This window comes from Ambystoma mexicanum, chromosome 2p (genome assembly GCF_040938575.1).
Source record: "Ambystoma mexicanum isolate Mex_15411 chromosome 2p, UKY_AmexF1_1, whole genome shotgun sequence".
Taxonomy (NCBI): Eukaryota; Metazoa; Chordata; class Amphibia; order Caudata; family Ambystomatidae; genus Ambystoma; species Ambystoma mexicanum.
The window spans coordinates 184,581,457-184,601,576 of NC_090923.1; the positions used below are offsets into that span (position 1 = coordinate 184,581,457).

The following is a 20,120-nucleotide window of genomic DNA, read 5'->3' on the forward strand; positions in this document are numbered from 1 at the left end:
TAGAAACACTTTAGGGTAGAAATGTCCATCGCCTATGCTCCATTCAATGCAACTCCCCTCCACCCCCCATGTCAGCCGAGGCTTTAAGACTTGTTCATTTGGGCCATCGGCCATGGATAAGATGAATAAGGAATTATCAGGCAGGTGGGCCCACCAGGGCGACCGCCAGGGGCGCCACATAAACCCGCCTGCCATTCCAGCACTTGGGCGTCTTTCAAGGGCTCCCCCGAGCTGGAGTGGTTGGTGAAGGCATGGCAGGTGCCCTATTGTAATGACATGCGCCCTGCTCTCCTGCTGGCGCTGGGCACACCAGTAGGAGGGTGGGGTGCTTTTTATTACAATTGGGTGTTTGCTGTCAAACCAGTATGGGATGGCCTTTGAAAGGCTGCGCTCTATTGAAGTGATTAACGCGCGGGGAGTTAAGCACTAAATTAAATAGAGCAACGCTGCTGGTTTTGCAGCGGCGCTCTAATTAAGTGCTTAACTCCCGCTTGTTAATTCATTAATTATTTAACGGAGCGTCTCCATCCCCCAATACCCCTGGCAGGGACCCAGGTGCCGGGGGAGGGGGTGGAGGCGCCAACTTTTGTTGACTCCGCCCGGGTGCTGTCAAAACTAAGGCCGGCCCGGTTTGCAGGATATTTGCTCCATGACTGACCCAGAGCTAGTTTAAGCAACAAGATCCTAAGCATGGTCATTACTACACTGACCTAAAACCACCATCAACCTTCTGGGCTGGTCTAGCTCCCTATAGCCCATTCATCAGCCAATCGGGCCAGTCCTGTCCCCCTGATAACTGTCCCGGTTTATTACACGGCACACACCAGACGGGGAACTCCTTCCCCTACAATGAATGTGGCGCACAATAAAATGCTTTTTATTTTTAGTATACTACGGATTCTTTTTTAGTAGGACTCCAACCCGTCTCGCACTCAACCTCCACCAGCACCCCATGTCACAATGGACTAGGAATCAGGCCGGTGTGTATTAATAAGATATTTTATTCATTTATTATTCAATGTAAATGAGGATAATCAAAATACATCAGCCACCAAAATTGTGGCAACACAAATGCAATATCCTATCTAGAGTGTCCAGGTTGAAATAGACTGTTGCACTCGCTTTTGTTTTAATGACAAAACAGGAAAATAACAATTCCACAGAAAGTGATAGCACTTAGAGTTAAGCACTCCCCGCTGCAACACTCGCCCCCAAACATCAATTGGACTTGATTCCATTAAATGATTGATTCCAAGGAGTAGGAGTATAGGCGGAAAATCAGTTTTGGGGTGAAGCCCACCACCACAATATGGGAAGCCAGCAAAGAAAGGGAAAATCCGTTTTTGGAGCAAAATGGAAGAATGTGTTTTTTTTATTATTTGTCACAAATGCTAGTGGACAGAATAGAAGAACAATCATACCACTTACACTTAGGAGACAGACAAAGTTTTAGAGAATACAAAGAAAATACTAATCAGCACACCAGGGAAAATAGAAATAAAGTAGAAATGTCGGTTTTTGGGAGAAAGCAAATGCAAAGGGAAAATACAGTGGCAAATGGAAATGCGTTTACACTGAGTCTTATATTGACAGGTAGAATCTGGGAAAGAGGTTTAGGCCACAAAACTAAAATCGCTTTTGGTTCAGGATGACGGATTCAAAGAGGAATGACACTGGAAAATGAACATTCGTTTAGCAGGGCATAATTTAAACATAGGGACAAATTCGTTTTTCAGCTCACAAGAGGATTAATTCTTTTGGGCAACACGTTAATGACTATAACAATTAACAACAACACTGGGAAAACGATTGGAGGTTTTGAACGCCACCAATCACGATCCTGTGAAATTCAATGGGGGAATTAATTGATTTACTTACAAGAATACTAAGGATTTACACAGTCAAAGAAGGGGTTTTTCAATGGGGATATGCCAACATACACAGGGAAACAAGAGATTATTTTATAGAGAGATGACTGAACTACCCTGGCAATTGGGGTTTTCAATGGGAAAATATTGGATGCACTGCCACAAAAACAAAGGGCTTATGCAATTTAAGGCTGGGGTTATTGCTACTTACATAGCAAGCCTTTGTTTAAGATTCAGGACAGCCAGCTGGATTTTAGGACTTTCTGGAAAAATCGGGCAGGGGTCTGGTCACTTCACTCTCAAAGATGGTAAATTTCTGCAGCCCTCTCTCTGTCCTCCTTTTTCTGTCTTGCCCAGTTGTTGTGTGTCTCCCTCTGTCCTAGTACAGTCCTCCTTATATAGCATAAATTACATCACTAATTTTACAATCTAGGGTACGTACCCTGCCATAATCCCTGCCGCTGGGATTGGACAGTTACCCTCTCTCTCTCTCTCGCTCTCTCTGCCCACAGTCACAATCGGTTTAGGGGTTTTGGAGCAACATCTGTCTTTTCCCATTTATCACCATCCTTTGTTCTCCTTTTAACTTTTTGGCAAAAACTAGTTATTTATCATAACTTCATAATTGTACTAGCAACTGCCATACGAAACATATATTCTGTTTTAACTGATCATGGAGAATTAGATAGGCCGACCGCCAAATCCGTACGATGCAGCATGCCATGTGTCAAATTTCTCTCATTTTCGTGAAATGTGCAACAGTTATGAATATGTAAGTTATCAAGCATATTCCTAATTTCATTTTCCACCTTTTCAACAACTCTCAGATTTGTAACATGTCAAGATCAGCCAGAAACGTAGTCTAACTGCCCATTACAGTTCCCAGAGTCACAGGTAAATGCATTTGATACCCCTAAAACCGCCTGGAAATTACATGAAAAATGTCATAAAAACAAAATTAATCCTCAGTCTGATTGCTGTGCAAAATGCCTAAAAAGGAAATAGTCTTTTAAATTAAATGATGAGTGTTTATGTCAGCAAATGGGATGGCTGCTTTATCCCCCACAGCTTGTCCATTGAAAATTCTAGGTATGCACCACTCCCATGGTTCTTTAATTTTTCATGAACAACAAAAGAAAAAAACAGGCCGTTTTTGTTGCGGTTTTTAAATTCCTGCCATTCATGTGACAGGGAAAGCAAAAGCCAGGCCCTTTTTGGTTGCAGAATTTAATTGGCTGCTATTCAGGTGAAAGGGACTTCTGTTTGGGGCCTTTAAATGCACCCCACATAACCGTATACCTCTTCTCACAAAATAATATGATGTGTCCTGGGGTTAGGTGCCACGTGACACCAGCATCAGACTGGGACAACAAATATTCCTTCAATATGCATCAACAAAAAAGTAGCCCACATCCTTAATCCCAATTCGTGACTTTTCACAATATTTTAGTAGTACTGGGAAGCACATATTTTGGGAAATATGTTAATGGTGAATTCAACAACATATTGTGCCAATAGCATTTGTTAAAACTATCAGTTGCAAAGTGTGGTGAACCAATAAGTGGCAACTAACTTAGAGAGACCAGAGGTAATTTTTAACGACCACTTGTGACCAGCCCTCTACCAAAACTTTTGTTTCACAATACACTATGTTCACCGGGTCGCTTGCTTCCCCAAATCCTTTTGTGGTTATTCCTTTTTATATATATGATTAATAGTTGATAAATTCTCATGTACTACACCAATTTATATCAAAAATAGTTATTTTTTTATTAGCATTTCATCAGTTACATTTTTTTTACTTTATCACATCTACAAATATAAAAAATATTTTTTGCAAACTTTCTCAAGTAATTTTTAGACAACAAACAATTTTTCAATAAATCTCAATTTAGCTATGCACATTCAATATCCTGTAGTATTCAATTATTAAACACTTTAGAAAGATGATAATATCATTAGGATCTGTAGTTTAATCACCTCTTTCATAGAGGGGTAAATCCCAGTCCATAAAACTTTTACTTTGTATTCATTCACCCATGCTCACTTTCATACTGCATTCATACCGTACCCGACATGTTTCATTCCTTTCACACTTTCACGCTATTCACAAGGAAATTCTTCAGGGGTAAAAATTCTACCACATTCCATTGACATGTACAATTATGTTTGTCTTCTTGTTGGTGATTTCTCTGGGATCAACTGTCAATGAGGTCCCTTTTGTCTTTTCTTAAAGTCCAACCATCAGGCGGATAGCTATGGGAGGCAAGTGTGGGATAGTCGAATATTAATGCTCGAACATATCCAGGTTGACATTTTTAATACGTACAACATTCTGAATTTAGTAGCGGCAAAAAGGAGAAGTTGTTACTATTAACTCTTTCTCCACATCTATTCTGACATCATCTATCTATCTTGCTGAGTGCAGGGTTCACATGAGTAATCACTTATTGATAAATCCTATATCCTCCTTTATAAGGTCAATCAATTGACAATGTCTATACTTATGGCTTGCTCCATGCAAATAATCAATTGTAATTACTTTTTACCCTCAACTTCTGTGTCCACTTTGCCAGAAAAGTCTGATGTCTCGAAGGGAATGTTCAACAGCTTCTACCTCTCAGGGACCAATTAAATCTGCCCCTACTCAGGAAAAATTAATTATTAACAATCTGATATTTTACCCATTTTTATCTGTGGTTACTGTCACATGGATCGAGTTGTTACCATACTTATCATACTGACCTAGTGATTGTGTACATCCGGTCACTGGTCTTGATAATGATTAGCTGTTCCCGCAGTGCATATTATTGCTTGCTGGACCGGATCAAGTATTTCAACATTGCTCGTAATGGAGGTCATCCACATGTGTTTTTCTAAAATAGAAAAACACAACGGGCACGGTACTTTAATTTTTTAATTTTTAAGTATTCGAGTCATTTAGTACAATTTGACTTGCTCTATTCATTGACCCACTCTTAACGTTGTATTCTCTTTTTTCATCTTGCTCTTTCCAGAGCTCGAAATTTGGATCCTCTTTAGCACATCCACTGTTTGCCCCGCCGATGGCGTCTCTTTCTCTCTTCGTTTTTCAACTACTTTCCTTTATGTTGTCCATCTCTTTTTATTATGTACGACCTGCCATGTGACCTCATTGTCACGTGATTCTAAGGCGCAACGCCGTTAACTCCCTTTTGTATTTATTCCCAAATTGTCATATCCTGCCTTCGGCCCCCAGTAGGCCTACTTGATGACTCCGCCACTCGACCAGACCTGCACGATGCGACCCCGCGGAACACCGCGCGAACAGACACCTGAGTCTGTCGTGGTCTCCTCACAGGTTTCTCATGCTTATATATTAATCCAAATTTTATTTGTCCACATAGTTTATAGATTTTAGTAAATTCTTAGTCTAAAACTGAACCATCCATTTCAACGTGGTTTTTGGATACAAATTAGCGTATCCATAATGGAATTATTATACATAACTAGTTTCAGCCATTTTTTTCGAAGTCATCAACATCATGTTGTTTACTCAGTTATACCTCGAGCTACTTGCCTGATCCTATGTCTTCGTCTGGAAACGAGTGGGTTGTCATTCTGTTTTCTCATTCAAGCCTAATTCTGTACTTTTAGTTAGAAAAATCAGTTCTTTTTCTTTTTGGGCTAACTTCCTTCTGTCAAGATTTATGTCATTCGTTGGCCTCACTAGATAAACAATTGACCATCTCAAATCTTCCGGTTTGTGTATCATCTCTGTAAAATGTCCAACTAGAGGGGCAGAATGCACTTTATTTTTTGTGTTCTGTGATACGGATTTTGATTTTTCTTTCCGTCTTCCCTATATATAGCTTTTTACAGGGGCACCAGATCACATAGACAACGAAACAAGAATTGCAATTTGTCAGAACTTTTTGTTTCCATGGACTTTTAAGACCTAAGTCTATTTCCATGGTTATTTTAGTTTGTTGACAACAAGCACAGGATCCACACGGATAGTGTCCCTCTGGTGCTCGCATCCCCCATGTTTCTGTTAGAGTTGGTTGTGGTTTACTCTGTTTAGTGATGTCATTTCGCATGATCTGATCTTTTATTGTCCTGCTCTTTCGAAATGCCATCAGTGGTCTTTGTAATGGTACTTTCCCTTTTTCCAGGATACCCCAATTACGATGGATAATTTTTTGAATTCTATTCGAGAGATTGCTGTAGGTGTTAACAAACACTAGGTTTTCTTTATTTTTCTCTCTAGAATTTTGTTCGAGAATTGCCTCCCTGTTAATGTTATCTGCTCGCTTCATGGCCATTCTTGTCAGCTTTTTCGGGTAACCTCTTTTATGTAAATTAGTTCTCAGTTCCTGAGCTCCCTCTCTATAGTCTGCATTGTTAGTGCTGTTCTTTTTTAGCCGTAGAAACTGACCGAAAGGTAGGTTATCGCGTGTGTGGATTGGGTGAAAACTTGTATAATGTAACAGGGCATTGCGATCAGTAGATTTTTTATAAGGTTTTACATAAAGTTCTCCCTTCTGTTGGTCCACTTTGATAGTGACATCGAGATAATTGATCTCTACCTTACTTGAGTTTACAGTGAACTTTAGGTGTTGGTTTTGTAAGTTAATCCAATCGAAAAACATACTTGCGACATTTTCTTCTCCTCTCCAAATGATCAGTACATCATCTATATACCTTTTCCATAACAATATGTTCTTTTTATATGGATTGGTATCATTGTAGATGCAGTGTATTTCAAAGGCCTCCATATAGAGATTTGCAATGCTCGGTGCCAATGTAGCACCCATGGCTGTGCCCTGTATTTGTTTGTAAAAACAATCATTGAAATGAAAGTAACTTTCTGTCAGTGCCATTTCAGCACACCACATGATGAAGGATACTGGGGTGTTAGTGTTTATTGTTTCTCTCAGTAGTCTTTCTTCCAACACTTCAAGTGATGCTCTTTGTGGTATGTTCGTATAAAGGGCTATCACATCTAAACTCATCAAAATTTCGGTGGTATTATCAAATGGTCTGCCTTCAATGTCTTTTATGATCTGTGTGGTATCTTTCACAAAAGAAGCCATTTCCCTGACCGTTGGTTGCATAAAATGGTCCACAAATTTGGATAATGGCTCCAAGATTGAATCGCACCCCGACACTATTGGTCTCCCTGGTGGTCTAATCAGGGATTTATGTATTTTTGGGAGTATGTAGAATTGTGGAATCCTTGGTTTATCCACTGTTAGGAAAGCCGCCTCTTTTTTTGTTATCCATCTTCTTTCTTCTGCTTTTGTCACTTTCTGTTGAATCAATCTTTCAAGTTTTTGTGTTGGATTTCCTTCTAGTTTTAGATAGTTGTTATTATCACCTAGTTGGTTCATACATTCACCTACATAATCTTTCCTATTCAAAAACACCGTGGCCCCACCTTTATCCGCTTTTCGGATAATGATGGAATCATTAAATAGCAATGTCTTCAGGGTGGCTTTCTCTGTCCGGGTACAATTGTAGAACGTTTTCTCTTTTTTAGTTTTTTCTTCCAGCATAGCGACTTCTTGCATCACCCTGCTTTCAAAAACTCTGGCTTCGGCCGTTTGTGTTTGTGTTGGGGGGCAGAAGTCAGATTTCCTGTGCAGACCACTATCTAGTTCACTATTATCAATTGTATCATCAAAAAATTGCTTTAAATGGATCTTTCTCATAAAGTCCGAGAACTCCTCTCGGGATTTAAATTGGTTGTGTATGTTGGTAGTCACAAACCCTAGGCCTTTATTCAAAGCCTGTGTTTCATCTGGGGTCAATTCATAATCGGATAAATTCACCACAATGTCTTCATACTGCGAGTCATTACTCGCTGATCTGGATCCCATTCCTGTTGGTCCTGTTCTAAAAAATGTTGTCCGACCGGGTTTCCTCTATTGCTGATCCTTCTCATACCGCCTCCTGTCCTAAAGCCCCTCCTGCCTCTGTTGTTAGTTGGAGCTCGTCCCCTTCTTCCTGCGTTATTACCTTCCCCTGTGCTCTCTTCACTGGAGCTATAAGAGGTTCCTCTGAACCTAACTCGTCTTTTAGTGTTACCCTGCTTTTGTACTTGTTCCTCCTGTTCTTTAGTGAAGTAGTTCTCCTGGACAAACGGGAAGGCTTTCTCATGAGTGAAATGTTGTATATCTTTTTTTAAGCGCCTAATCCGTTCTTTTGTTAGATCTTCTTTAAATGTTTTCATCTCACTCAACAATTCGTCCAATCGTTTTCTATATTGTTCAATAGGGACAATTTTTTTAATTTCTTCCTCCAATTTTATTAGGTCTATAGCTATTTTTTCTGTAGTCTGTTTGGCGGTATCAATTATTAGGATCACCCAATCCCTGCCGCATTTATTTCCGATGTAGCTCCACTGTAGTAAAAACTCCTTATTATCTAAAAAGATCCTAGGCTCGTTTCTTACTACGAGTCCCATCGGTAGTATGCTGTTTCTCAAATATTCTAACATTATACTACCATGTAGTTCTGACCTGATCTCTTTTTAATCTGAGTTAATTCATCCCAACGGGTAAGATTTGATGTATCCCCCAATTCTCCTCCAAATAGTGTTGAATTACTAAGTAGTTCAGTGATGTACTCATCATCATAGCTTTTACACTTTTCTGCAGCCATGTTATACCTTATTTCATGGTAACCAATAAGTGGGCCACATTGGCACAGGATACTGGCCACAGCGGCATTGCAGGCCAGCCCTTCAGGCATTGCCTTATGGGCCTGTCCGAGCCCATGTGACAACAGGTGAGCGGGAACACCCTATTCCAATAAAAGAGTTTTGCTTTACTTTAGTCTCTTTTGTTCAAATGAAGGGGCCCAAGACTACAACTCCCAGAATGCAATTAACGGAGGCCTGAAAGGCAAATGTTGTGGCATTTTATGTCATGTTGATTTATACCGCGCACCGCTAACACCCAAGGGCAGTCTCCAGGTGCTCATGGTATCTGCGGTGACATGGAGTCATGGGTAAACCATATAATGGGGGTCTTTTTGGCACCGGACAGGAAGTGGTTTGTCTGTACAAGTGAGTCAGAAGACATCCTGTGTTTGGAGAGAGGGCAGGCGGGCACTGGCAAAGTGACCTTTGGTGAGTATTGGGAGTTGTGGTTAAGGGGAGCAAACATTAAATAAGGGAACAACACAACAACAAAAAAGCCACAGGTGTTTGAGATCGAGATGTAAATAGCACTATGTTCGAATTGAGGCCAATTAGGAACGTCGTGTTGAGAATAAAAGCCGGCATTTTCATCCAGTACGCGCCTACATGTGGTTGGCGGGGAGGGGGTCGGGGGTGTGGTAGGTCTCTAGGAATATCCACATTTGTTGAAAAATGCATCTGGAAATAGCTTCTGAAAGGTGGCAGCTCGAAGTGGGCGGAAGCTGCGGGCACCGCCTGCCCCATCCACCAGGCGGGGCCTGGCTGAAAGGTTTCCAGATGTGGGGAAGGGAGCGCCTGGGGGTGCGCGCGCGGTGTGGGGTGTCAGTGCTGTGAAGTGACAGGAGGCAAAGGAGGAGGAGCTCAGGCGTTTTACTGTCTGTTCGATAAGTGATGTTGCTTAATTGGAGACTGCTCAAGAAGTTTAATCACGAGAGACAACATTTTAGTTTGCACCGTTTACTCTACTTCATTTATCATCCTAAAACTCATCTTCATTGCGTACATTTACACATTCAGAAGTACCACCAGTAATTAAGCAGTCACTCTATTTTTAGTTTTGGCTATAAGGTGGTGTTTAATCTCCTCCCATAGGCCGACACGATTACATTGCTTTACCTTTTGGAGGAAGATGGCTTTCAACAAGGAGGATCCCTGGGCATGGAGCCGACAAGAGCAAATCTTTTGTACCTGGTGGATTTTAATAAAGTTCTAGTTTTCCGATCTCAAGGATCTGGCCGGATGTGATAGAACAAAAAGCTGGAGAGATAATTGAGAATACATGCATAAGCCACTTAACAGTGATTTAAGTGGGTTGAGAAATGGTGGGGGCTCCAACAAGGGACATGGCCCAAGTATGGACAGTGAAGGGGTGGGCTGAAATTGCTTACAAAGGAGGGCACTGGGAGTCAGGCAGGAGAGGTATGCGATTTCTGTGATTTGTTTTGCTGCATGCCAAACCTTTTTCTTCTTAATCAGAGGTGCCAACCCCTACATGTAGCCCTTTCAAGCAGCAGTGCTGCTTGGTGAATGGGCTGCCTGCAGGAATCAGCGACTCTGATTAATAAACAAAAGGAATTGTAGGTGCACTGCTATCCTACCGTTTGGTGCACTTCATCTCCTTTTAATTTTTTAATCAGAAGGGCCAACCCCTGCATGCAGCCTTTTCACTAGGCAGCTGAGAAAATCTCTTTTGGATGAAAGGGTTGCCTGGAGTGATCAGCACTTCGACGAATAGTTGGGAGGGCCTGGTAGATCCCTGACTCAGAAGCACTTTTCAGAGACTGCCGGGACGGTGTCCTAGCAAGCCCTATCACGCTTAAAGCCCTGCCACAAAAACACTGATATGCAAAGTGTCCCTTGGCTGCAGTGTGTCTATAGCAAAAGGCTTTTGTCCTTAAAACCCAGGGTCACCCAGCCAGCCCCCATGCTATTGCCAGACAGTTGGTCTGCTGAGGCTCTGTGCCTTGGCGTGCAGATATGCTGCAGTCGCCCCTGTGGTGGAGCAGACGTGGGTGACATTACTAAGAGCTGGGCGTGCCCTTGTCTGTAATAGTTCGGGCAAGCCTGCCTTGTGGGAGTGTGTGGGATCGTCGTTCATAATAAACAGATATAAACATTCATTATTTTCAGTCACACGCTGTCCACACGGGCTGTTGAGTGGAAATACCGCCAATGTTTATTTCTCTTCAACAAACATTAAGTCACGGTTCCCTCCGGCACGAGGGAGGACAGCGTCGCTCGTGTGGCCTCGCAGCGCCCTGTGCGCCCTTCTGAAGACCTTGTGCAAAGTGTCGAGAGAGGGTGCGTACGCCCCCTGCAGGGAGCTTTGATCCCAGCAGAACGCACTTTTTAGTTTCGGCAATTGAGTGGCTCTGACAGAGCGGTCTAGATGCCGAAACATTGGTCCTGGGAAGTGCAGGTAGCAGCGAGGTGTGAGGAGGAACACACAGGTGCTGCTTGCTTATTTACCCCCCCCCCCCATTAACAGCTCATGGACATGCTGTTTCCTATCGATGTTCCCTCCCCACTGTAAACTCACCCCATGGGTTCTGTGTGAGTCGAGCTCTGTGCGTCCTTCTGAAAGGTAACAGTACAACTGCAGCTATGAACCCGCTCCTGACAACTACCCTAACCACGTGGACCTTCAGCCATGGCTCTAGGGGACTACTCGGGGCAGAGCCCTGCCAGTCTCCAAAAGCTTCCCATGAACTGGCCTGGGGTACTCCTATACCCCCTACGAGCAGGCACCTGGCACTTAAGAGAGCACGGGGGGTGGGGGGGGGGGTCAGTAGATGAGTATGCAGTGAAAGAAACACGAGCAGGGACACGTGAACCTAGTGAACCAGGCCAGCCAGCACCTGACTTTAAAGACTATATAAGTGAAAATCAGGTCACACGAGTCGGGGCTTGCACTCCATTTCCTGTTATGGTGTTTTTATAAATGAAATATTCAAGGAGGACCAGTGCGCATTCATAGTTGCCAACATCATCCATTCCAATCTGTAGGTGCTTATCCAGTCGGTGTTTTTTTCTTTGAATTCTGGGACTTGTAGTCTGAGTTTCATAATTGAAAAAGCCGAACTACAAGTCCCAGAATGCAAAGAAAAAAACCCGGTCTGGATAAGCACCTTCAGATTGGAATGGATCATGTTTGCGACTATGCGCATTATGTGCCTCTGAGAGTTGGAGGGTTGAATCACTGTCACGGATATGTCCAATCGGAGATGCGCAGGGCATCGTGGTGGCCACTCCAAACCACCTCTCACCCAAACTGTGTGGTGCATAACTGGGATTCTTCCAAATGCAAAGTCCAATGTGTGATTTCCCAGGGTTTCTCATTGAGGACTCATAGCACGAGCCCCACCTTACCCTTCATCATTCCCCACGCATGCTCCCCGCCCCACACCAAAGAGCTAAACGCAGGGGAAAACATGCCCGTGACAAGTTCATGCCTTTAAAGGCTGTCTGTCATTGGCCGGCAACAAGCACATCTAAAGTGACGCAGCCAATAGACTGGTGCCTCCGTAGGGAATATGTGCACACCACCGCCCCTCGGTATGCTTCATCCTGTGGCAAAGTCTTATATAGCACAATGGGGCAGGGGGCTAATAAATACAGCTGTTCACGGGACAGGTAGCTAGCAGGAGAGATGGAACCCTAGGTGGGCACTCAAGAAAAGCTATTAAGCACACTGGGCCTGGGTCTTTTAATTACACAATGAAGGTGATGTACTCACTGATTGAATTGCTTAAAAACCAAGTGAGAACAGGACGTATTTCCAGACAGCAACTTATTTAGAAACTGAACTAAGGGATGCTTTATTTATAGTATGCAGAGAGGTGCACCGGAGACAATGCTGACCAAAAAGGCATGTTTGCAGGACTGTATGATGTAATGTTTGGGTCACACAGAGCACACTTTGCCCCCCCCCGTCCCCAAAATCCCCCTCCCCGATCATGTGCACACTGTCTTTAGCCAGTTAATTTATCAGGTACAATAAGTGATCTTATATAGGGCCACTAATGTTGGCCTCATATGTGCGCTCTTGCATCTGATCCTTTCACGAAATTCCTATTATAGACAAGCATTAGCAAAGCCAACAGTTTTGGCTCTCGTATGGGCGTTAGATATGCCTTTTCCAGGAACTGACAACCAAGTCTCAGGTACTAGCACCATTTGCCAGCTGTTACCATTTGATGCACAGGACGTACCATTATGGCAGCGGTAGCCGTATTATGGCCAGGTAGAAACAGCATGGCAGTGCCTGGCTAATGCAGACCTTGTGGTACAATGTGCCTGTAAAGTGCCAGTACACTCAGTGCTACATATCATAATTGTAACAGGAACTTGACGCTGGTCTGCCTTTGGCATCCCTCCAGTGGATGTCTGACCAACCTGAGGGTACCCTTAAAGTAGTGTGTCAGTAGCGCATGCAACAGGTTGAGCTGTCTCCTACCTCACACAGGATGGGCACTAGGTGAGAATGTGTGTGTTTCTGCCTCTGTCTATCCTTCCTCAGGGTTCAAAATCACATTACTGTACCCATATCTCCCTCATTAGGCCTCCTGGGGATATCCACAAATGCCCCTTCCTTCAGACTGCCAGATCCCCATGCCACCTGACCCTCTTTGCATCCTTTATACTGCACAGTAGAGCTGTTGCTGCATTACCCTCTGCATACCCTTCACCACTGGCCCCACTTGAGCCATCCTTAAGACTGCAGAAATGTATCTATCTTGTCAGTCCTGCATGCTGCAAATTGGCGTGCATGCCTGCCTGTACCTCAGCACAACCGGGCAGTTCTGTGGTGCTGTGCACTGTCACGCCTTCACTGCCCCTGATTTATGGCCTCACCATGGCAATAGTCATTCTCTTTGTGTGTAGAGTTCTACTTTTGCATTTTAAAAAAGGGTGTGTGAGGTGTTGGTAACATCTACCGCACAAGCCTCTCCTGTGTAAGCTTGGCTTTTCCCTGATGGCAGCACCACCTTTCTGATTTGCTGAAGACTCAGCGACACTTTGGTGAATCACAAAAGTGTCAGACCTGTAAGAAATGCCCACAGTGACTGACACTGGTGAACACGCAGCCCCACCCACTATGACACCATTTGCATCTGGAAAGCACAACAACTCCCCTGAAATCTGTCCCCCTGCCTCAGAATGGTGGTGCTGGAAACTGGAGTGGAGAATGTCGGCTTTCCACACTACTGTCCCCAGAGCACGGGATCAGGCCCTCGGTGAGGGGACAACAGCACATCCACCAGCTTTGATCGAGGACGCATGCTACCAATTCCTCGATCAAAAGAAGAGCGCTGATGTTCTGATGCTACGTTCATGTGAACTGTGCCATCCTTAGACATGGCCCATTGATGGTAACCTGAAGGCAGAGTATGGGGTTTGCCTTTGAGTGGGGGGATTGCATGGTAGAGACTTGTGTGGGTGCTAAAGAATTGGGGGTGAGTGATCATGAAGGAAGGATAACGTGAGGCAAATGGCCATTAGAAAGAGACAGGTTGGCTTCAGACAGTGAGAGGTGTCCTAGCACTGAGGGAACAGTCAGTGCTGGAAATTGACAATATTTGCTGGGGGAACTCCCCAACCCTGTAGGGTGGGGGCAACTGTGAGTTGTGTGGGCAGAGCTAAGTGCTGAATGATGTGTGTGTCCTGATTATAGGATGCTGGCTGCTTTGCATAAAACAAAGTGCATTTTGGAAACATGAGAATGGCCACCAATTTATCAAACATGCCTGTGCCAGTAATTCAAATGTGCATTCCTTCTGAGCATGCAATGCACACTTGGTATGGTGCTCATTTCATCTGCCAGAATAGTCCCCATGACAGTAAAATGTATTTCCCGACCACCCTCGCTCCCTTCAGACTCACGTGAAGAACCTTCTGAATATACACTCCTTGGGACCTGCACTCAAGCTTCACCTGCCTCCTCAACCTAGAAAGACTACCATCGACCTACCCCTCCCCGGACCTTCCCCATCCCACCTCAGTGGTGTTTTATGATCTGTTCGCAACCGGTCCGTTTGAAGGACAGTCTGTCTTGTCCTTGGTCTATGAAATGCTAACACTCCCTTATCCACTGCTCACGCTCCCCACTCCCACTATACGGCACCCCATTCAGAATTTCCCTCTTAAGGCAGAATAAATAAAATACTATGCAATCCATAGTGGATGGTACCAAGCCTTCCTGTATGCCCGTGATATTGATTAGAAATATTGCTTTTGCAGTGTTAATTTACTGGAACTATATACATAGGCAAATGTGTGGTTCTAAGGTAATCAATCTGTTTAATTGACCGTTAATGGACCATGTACTCAAGAACCATGCACATCAGCAAGAAAGTAGTGTTAAAACGAGGAAGCCATTAACCCCGTGCATTCTGCTTGCCCAATTGGCTAATATTTAACAACATCTCTGTGGACATTACACCGGGTCCCTTTAAAATATATCTATCCAATGTCAAGACCATTCCTCCCTAATTGTTCGGCTGAGAACTTCCACCCCAGGCTCCATTCGCCTTTAAGCTGAGACAACCCTTCCAGAGGAGAGTATACAACCTATGCAGGAATGCAAACCTTTTTACCCAACAAGGCAATTGCAATTCATTTTTGTTTTCTGTTACTTGCAAGACTGACTTATCGACCCAGCAAGCAATTGATTCTACTAGTGACTGCCTCATCATGTCAGTCGTTGTCTAAACTTGTTAGTGACGGACGCATCTGGTCAGTACCTCGCTAAACCTCCCAGTGACCGGATGATTCTGTCAGTTACCGGCTAATCCTGCCAGAGACTGCCTGACTGATCAAGGGCTGTCAGTGACTGGCTGATCCTGGAAGCGATCATCTCATCTTGTTAGTTACTAGACAACACTAGAGTATCCGATGTCAATGATTGGATACAATTGTTAGTGGCTGGCTAATCCTATTGGTGACAGCTTCATTTCATCTGGACAGCCTAATCCTCTTAGTAACTGTTTCCTCTAGTAAGATCGTTGTTTTTGTTCTCCCTTGTTCCCCTCCATTGCCTTGTCGCGCTCTGAAATACTTGTGTACGAGCGTGATACAGATACAATATCAATATCTATATCCTCTTGCCAGTGACAGCTATTTCAGTTTTAACTATCCCCACCAGTGACTGTCACTCCTATTCCGGGCCTGTTTCTTCATGGCAAAGAAATGTGGCCATGTGAGCGACAATCATATCTTGTTACTTGCAAATGCAGTCAGAGAATATTTCAAGTCACTAATTGGATGGTGTTATGTTATTTAATTTATGAAGCACAGAATCCGCCTAGAAGCATCTTGGTGCTAGGTTTGCGATGACAATTCTGTATGTGCAGGAGGCAGATCTAAGGTGCTGTGGGAATAATCATGCCTGCAGGCCCTCATGGAATGGTAAGTGATCGACCTGATATCTCAGGTAAGTCGACAGAGAAATCCTGACCTGAGGTGCCGGACCGGGGAATGGGCGGCCACAAAGATCTTGCCCCTTAATAGATGAAGCCTTTAATGATCTCTTATCCGGAGATCGCGAGATAGGGAGAATTTAGTATTCTTTTCGCGAAGAAACTGAGGACCAGGTTAATGGGAAGCCTGACGAGGTTAGCCACTGGCAGCCAGTGCAATATTCTAAAAGATGCAGAACTATGATCCGTCTCCTTCGAAGAGGAAATGAAACGAGCCGACGGATTTTGAATGTGTTGCAGATGTGCCATCTGTGGGTTTGGCAGCCCAAGGTATAAAGCATTATAATAATCAAGGTGTGATAAGATGAAGGCATTCAGCAGAGTGGTGCTTTCTTCTGTAGAAAATAATGTTTATTATTTTTTTTATTTTTTGAGGGGTTTCAACATTTTTTATTTTATCTTAACACCAATAAGTAAGAGCAAATGAAGACACATAAGCAAAACAAACGGAACATGTCAACCAAAAAACATGCAATCCTACTGAATAAGCTAGTTGCATCACAGAATCAATGTAAAAAAAGAAAAAAAACATTCACATGACATGTTGTATAAGTGTCACATCTATTACCCATCCAGCAGGACACTATTGCAGAAACAACAATGTAACCAAATCTTAATGACGCTGCACATCAGGAGACATTTAAATTACACATATTGCACGAAGCAATTAAGCAATACATCGTTTAACCATATGTATCCAGGAAAGGGCCCCGGAGTTCATTGAATTGATCAGATTCTTCTCTGCATTTAAAAATCGCCTTCTCATACGCGGACTCAGTCAACCGTTTCTCCACCCAATCATCAATGGTGTAGCCGTTACGGGATTTCCATGCATGCAGGTTCATTTTTTTTAGCAATCATTCAGGCTCTTAATACCCACACTTTCTTAGGTAAAGACAGGCCTTTCAATAGGAAGCCTTCCAAAAAATCTTAGGGATTGAACACTGCAGCATGAGACGCCAAAGTGCCTTCAGCTGAAGAACACACATACGTTACTAGTCAGTTAACTTGTGGGACCGTAGAGAGTTCTGAATCAACAATAATGCCCAGAATTCAGGCACAAGGGACAGATTAAGGGTATGGGCCTGAGTTATTACAAAGGGAAGATGGAGGCCCACATAGAATCATTTCCTTTATACTTCAAGTACTTTTTCTGGATTCAGCCCATTGTTTTCACCATGCTTTTTTTGAAGTTGCATGTGCTGAGCGGTCTATCAGCCCCAAAATCGAGAAGGGTCTGAATATCATCTCTGTACATATAGAGATAAAGCCCAAACATAGAGTAAATAAGAGTGCCAAGAAGATGAAGATATATTTTAAAAAGCAGCAGAGAAAGAATTGATCCCTGAGGGACCCGATGTGAGCAGGTATTAGGAGTTGACCCAAGAGGCGGCCAAGCATTGGTTTTTGTCCTATCTTTCAGAAAGGAGCGAATCCTTCCCATGGCCTGGATGTTTATTCTGTGTGAGTGACGGCGGCCGAGGAGGAATGCACTCCCGACTGTATCAAAAGCTGTACACAGATCTACCAATACCAATGCAGCCAAGGCAGCTCCATCGGCCACACTCCCGAGATCATCAAAAACATCCTCCTGACCCTCTCTCTACCCGGCCTAGAGCATGCATGTTTAGTATTAAGTAACTCAAGTTGCTGTTTTAGATACTGGAGGTGTACACTCTTTGTTTTGCATCAGTTTCCCAAATAAAGTCAGTTGAGTAACTGGATAGAAATGTGTCAAGTCTGTAAGGTCAATGCTTGCTTTTTTTAACAGAGGGCGTAACACAGCATGCTTCAGAGTTTGCAAAATTGAAGTTTGCCTGCACTCTCTGAGCAAAGATTTGTTCAAGTGCTGATCGAACGAAATTGGGTGATGATAGAAGCTTGCCTTGTAAGATGCAGATTCAGAATCAGAGTCCAGGGCAGAGAGTGTGCTTCAATGCCATTCCTAAGTTTCTTAACCTTTTCAGCTAAGAAAAGTGACAAATTAGTCAAAAAGTCTCTATGAAGAAGTTTGAATATCTGCAATAGATCCAATCTTATGCAGTCCATTTAGGTGCTCTAGAATTCTATAGAATTGTCTTGTGCTGGGAGAATTTGATTTCCATAGAGTTTTTTTCTACAAAGATCATTTTCATATAATTCCTTTCTACGAAGATCATTTTCTTATAATATATTTTTAGTACCTGTAATTTGATAGGTAAAATAGGGCTATATTCCTTTCTCCATTCATGCTTCATTCGATAAATTCAGCCCCCAATTCACTTAAGGCCGGTGTATACGATTTAGGAGATTGTTTTATTAATTGTGGTGTACTGTTTTTAGGGAAGAGCAATTTCATTCAGGACCGTGTCCTGTTTAATATAGAATTTGGTTACGACTGTCCTTGGATTAGCAATGGATATAGAATATATATTCAGATTGCTGAGTTTTGTGGGAATTAAGTTGGGTTTATCCTAGCCCAGTTCCTGTTCCTAGTGGGAATTTATTTATTTCTTAGTAAAGATAGTCTTTCCTGTGTGGAAAAATAAAGGGAAGGCAGAAATGATCTGACCCTCTTTTTGGGTTGGTGGGAAATGTTTCCAATATGGCATCAATAGAAGATGTAGAATAAATACTATCTAACATGTAACCTGCATTATATGCGAGATGATGGGTCCTCGTAGATAGTCCTAAATCTGCAAGATTGGCCAATATTGAATGAGTATGAGGACTATTATCCTCAAGATAACAATAAAAATCTCTTAAATTCACAAGATTTCCACACTGTGGTCCAGCAAGAGCATCGGCTATGTGAAGGATAAAAGATTTGCTAGATTTAGGGAGAAAAATAAAGAAGAATACAATCACACATAATGGAGCCTAAAATTGAAACTTAAAGTTAAAGACTGTGTGAGGAAGCATAATAGTTGTTATTCTATGTGCTTATTGTCACATGCACCATTTTATGGAAGCACTTGTAAATATGTTGTCACCCGTCACCAATGGCAAGTGCATTTCTCTTCGGCTGAGTATCTAAGCTAAGGAAATCTTCCTGCGTTTTAGTGGGATTTTTAAGAATTTACAAAGCCTGTATAGGAAAATCTGTTTTGCAAATGATTGCAACACCCTTACCAACATATTTTTTTACTACCATATAAATGTGGTTGTTATCAGGTTCCATTGATTGATGGATGATTTATTCAGTTCTGAGAACCAAGATTTAGTAATAAAGAAGAAATAGATATCATTGTCTCATGGAAATCTCTGAATAAATGGCTCACTGGTTATGTAATGATACAGCGCTAGGCTGTGAGCCTTTGTTCTTCAGAGTAGAACTAAAAATGTCAGAATAAATGGTGTTTCCTGCACCATTGATCTTTAGACCAGAATGCAGTTTCTCGCATCTTGGACCTACAATAGATTGTCAGTCTGTAACTAGCTTCTGCGGAGCCCATCTGGCAACTTGGAACTTACATTCTTTCTTAAAGAGAACGGAAACTCCTGTGAATAAATGGAAGACTTGGCGCTCACTTAATTGTTGTCAGGAGAGTGGGTATTCACATTGCTGCTTGCAGTGGTCAAAGGGTATGAAGAAAAGGAGTGGAACTATGTTCGCTGCTGGCCTGCCCCATAGACCCCACCAGCATAGCCCCCCCACGCGCAATCAACACCCCCAAACAAACACACCTGTTGTGTAAGGCAATGTTCAGTGCAGTGCAAGTTTGAACTTCTTCCTACACTTTTATTTTAAAAGTAAACCATTCCGGTTTGGTTTCTTTTTCATTTAAAAGTATAGGAACAGTAAAACTTAAAAAAATTAAATTAAAAAAAAGAGAGCCGCCCCGCACCCGCCCACTTTGACCACTGTTTATGGCGAGTGCTGCGGCGGGGGACGCCCTGCAGCTAAGAAGCGCGGGAGAGTAATCAGGAAGGCAAGGGAGAAAGAGGGACAGAACACATGCTGCCACAAGCAGCATAAGTAACATGAGGCCTCAAAGCACACACCCCACCCCCCTTTGATTCTTAGGGCAGCAGGAAAGGAAGGAGGAGGGGCAAGTGGCAGACAAAGGGGCACAAAGGGGCACTGCAAGGTGCGTACGGCCGCCGATG

At 43.0% G+C, this 20,120-nt stretch overlaps 1 protein-coding gene across 2 annotated transcripts in view; it reads left to right on the plus strand.

The window, feature by feature from the left end:
• Window positions 1-20,120, plus strand: part of SRGAP3 (SLIT-ROBO Rho GTPase activating protein 3) — a 780,680-nt gene that overhangs the window by 295,906 nt on the left and 464,654 nt on the right. The window lies entirely within an intron of this gene.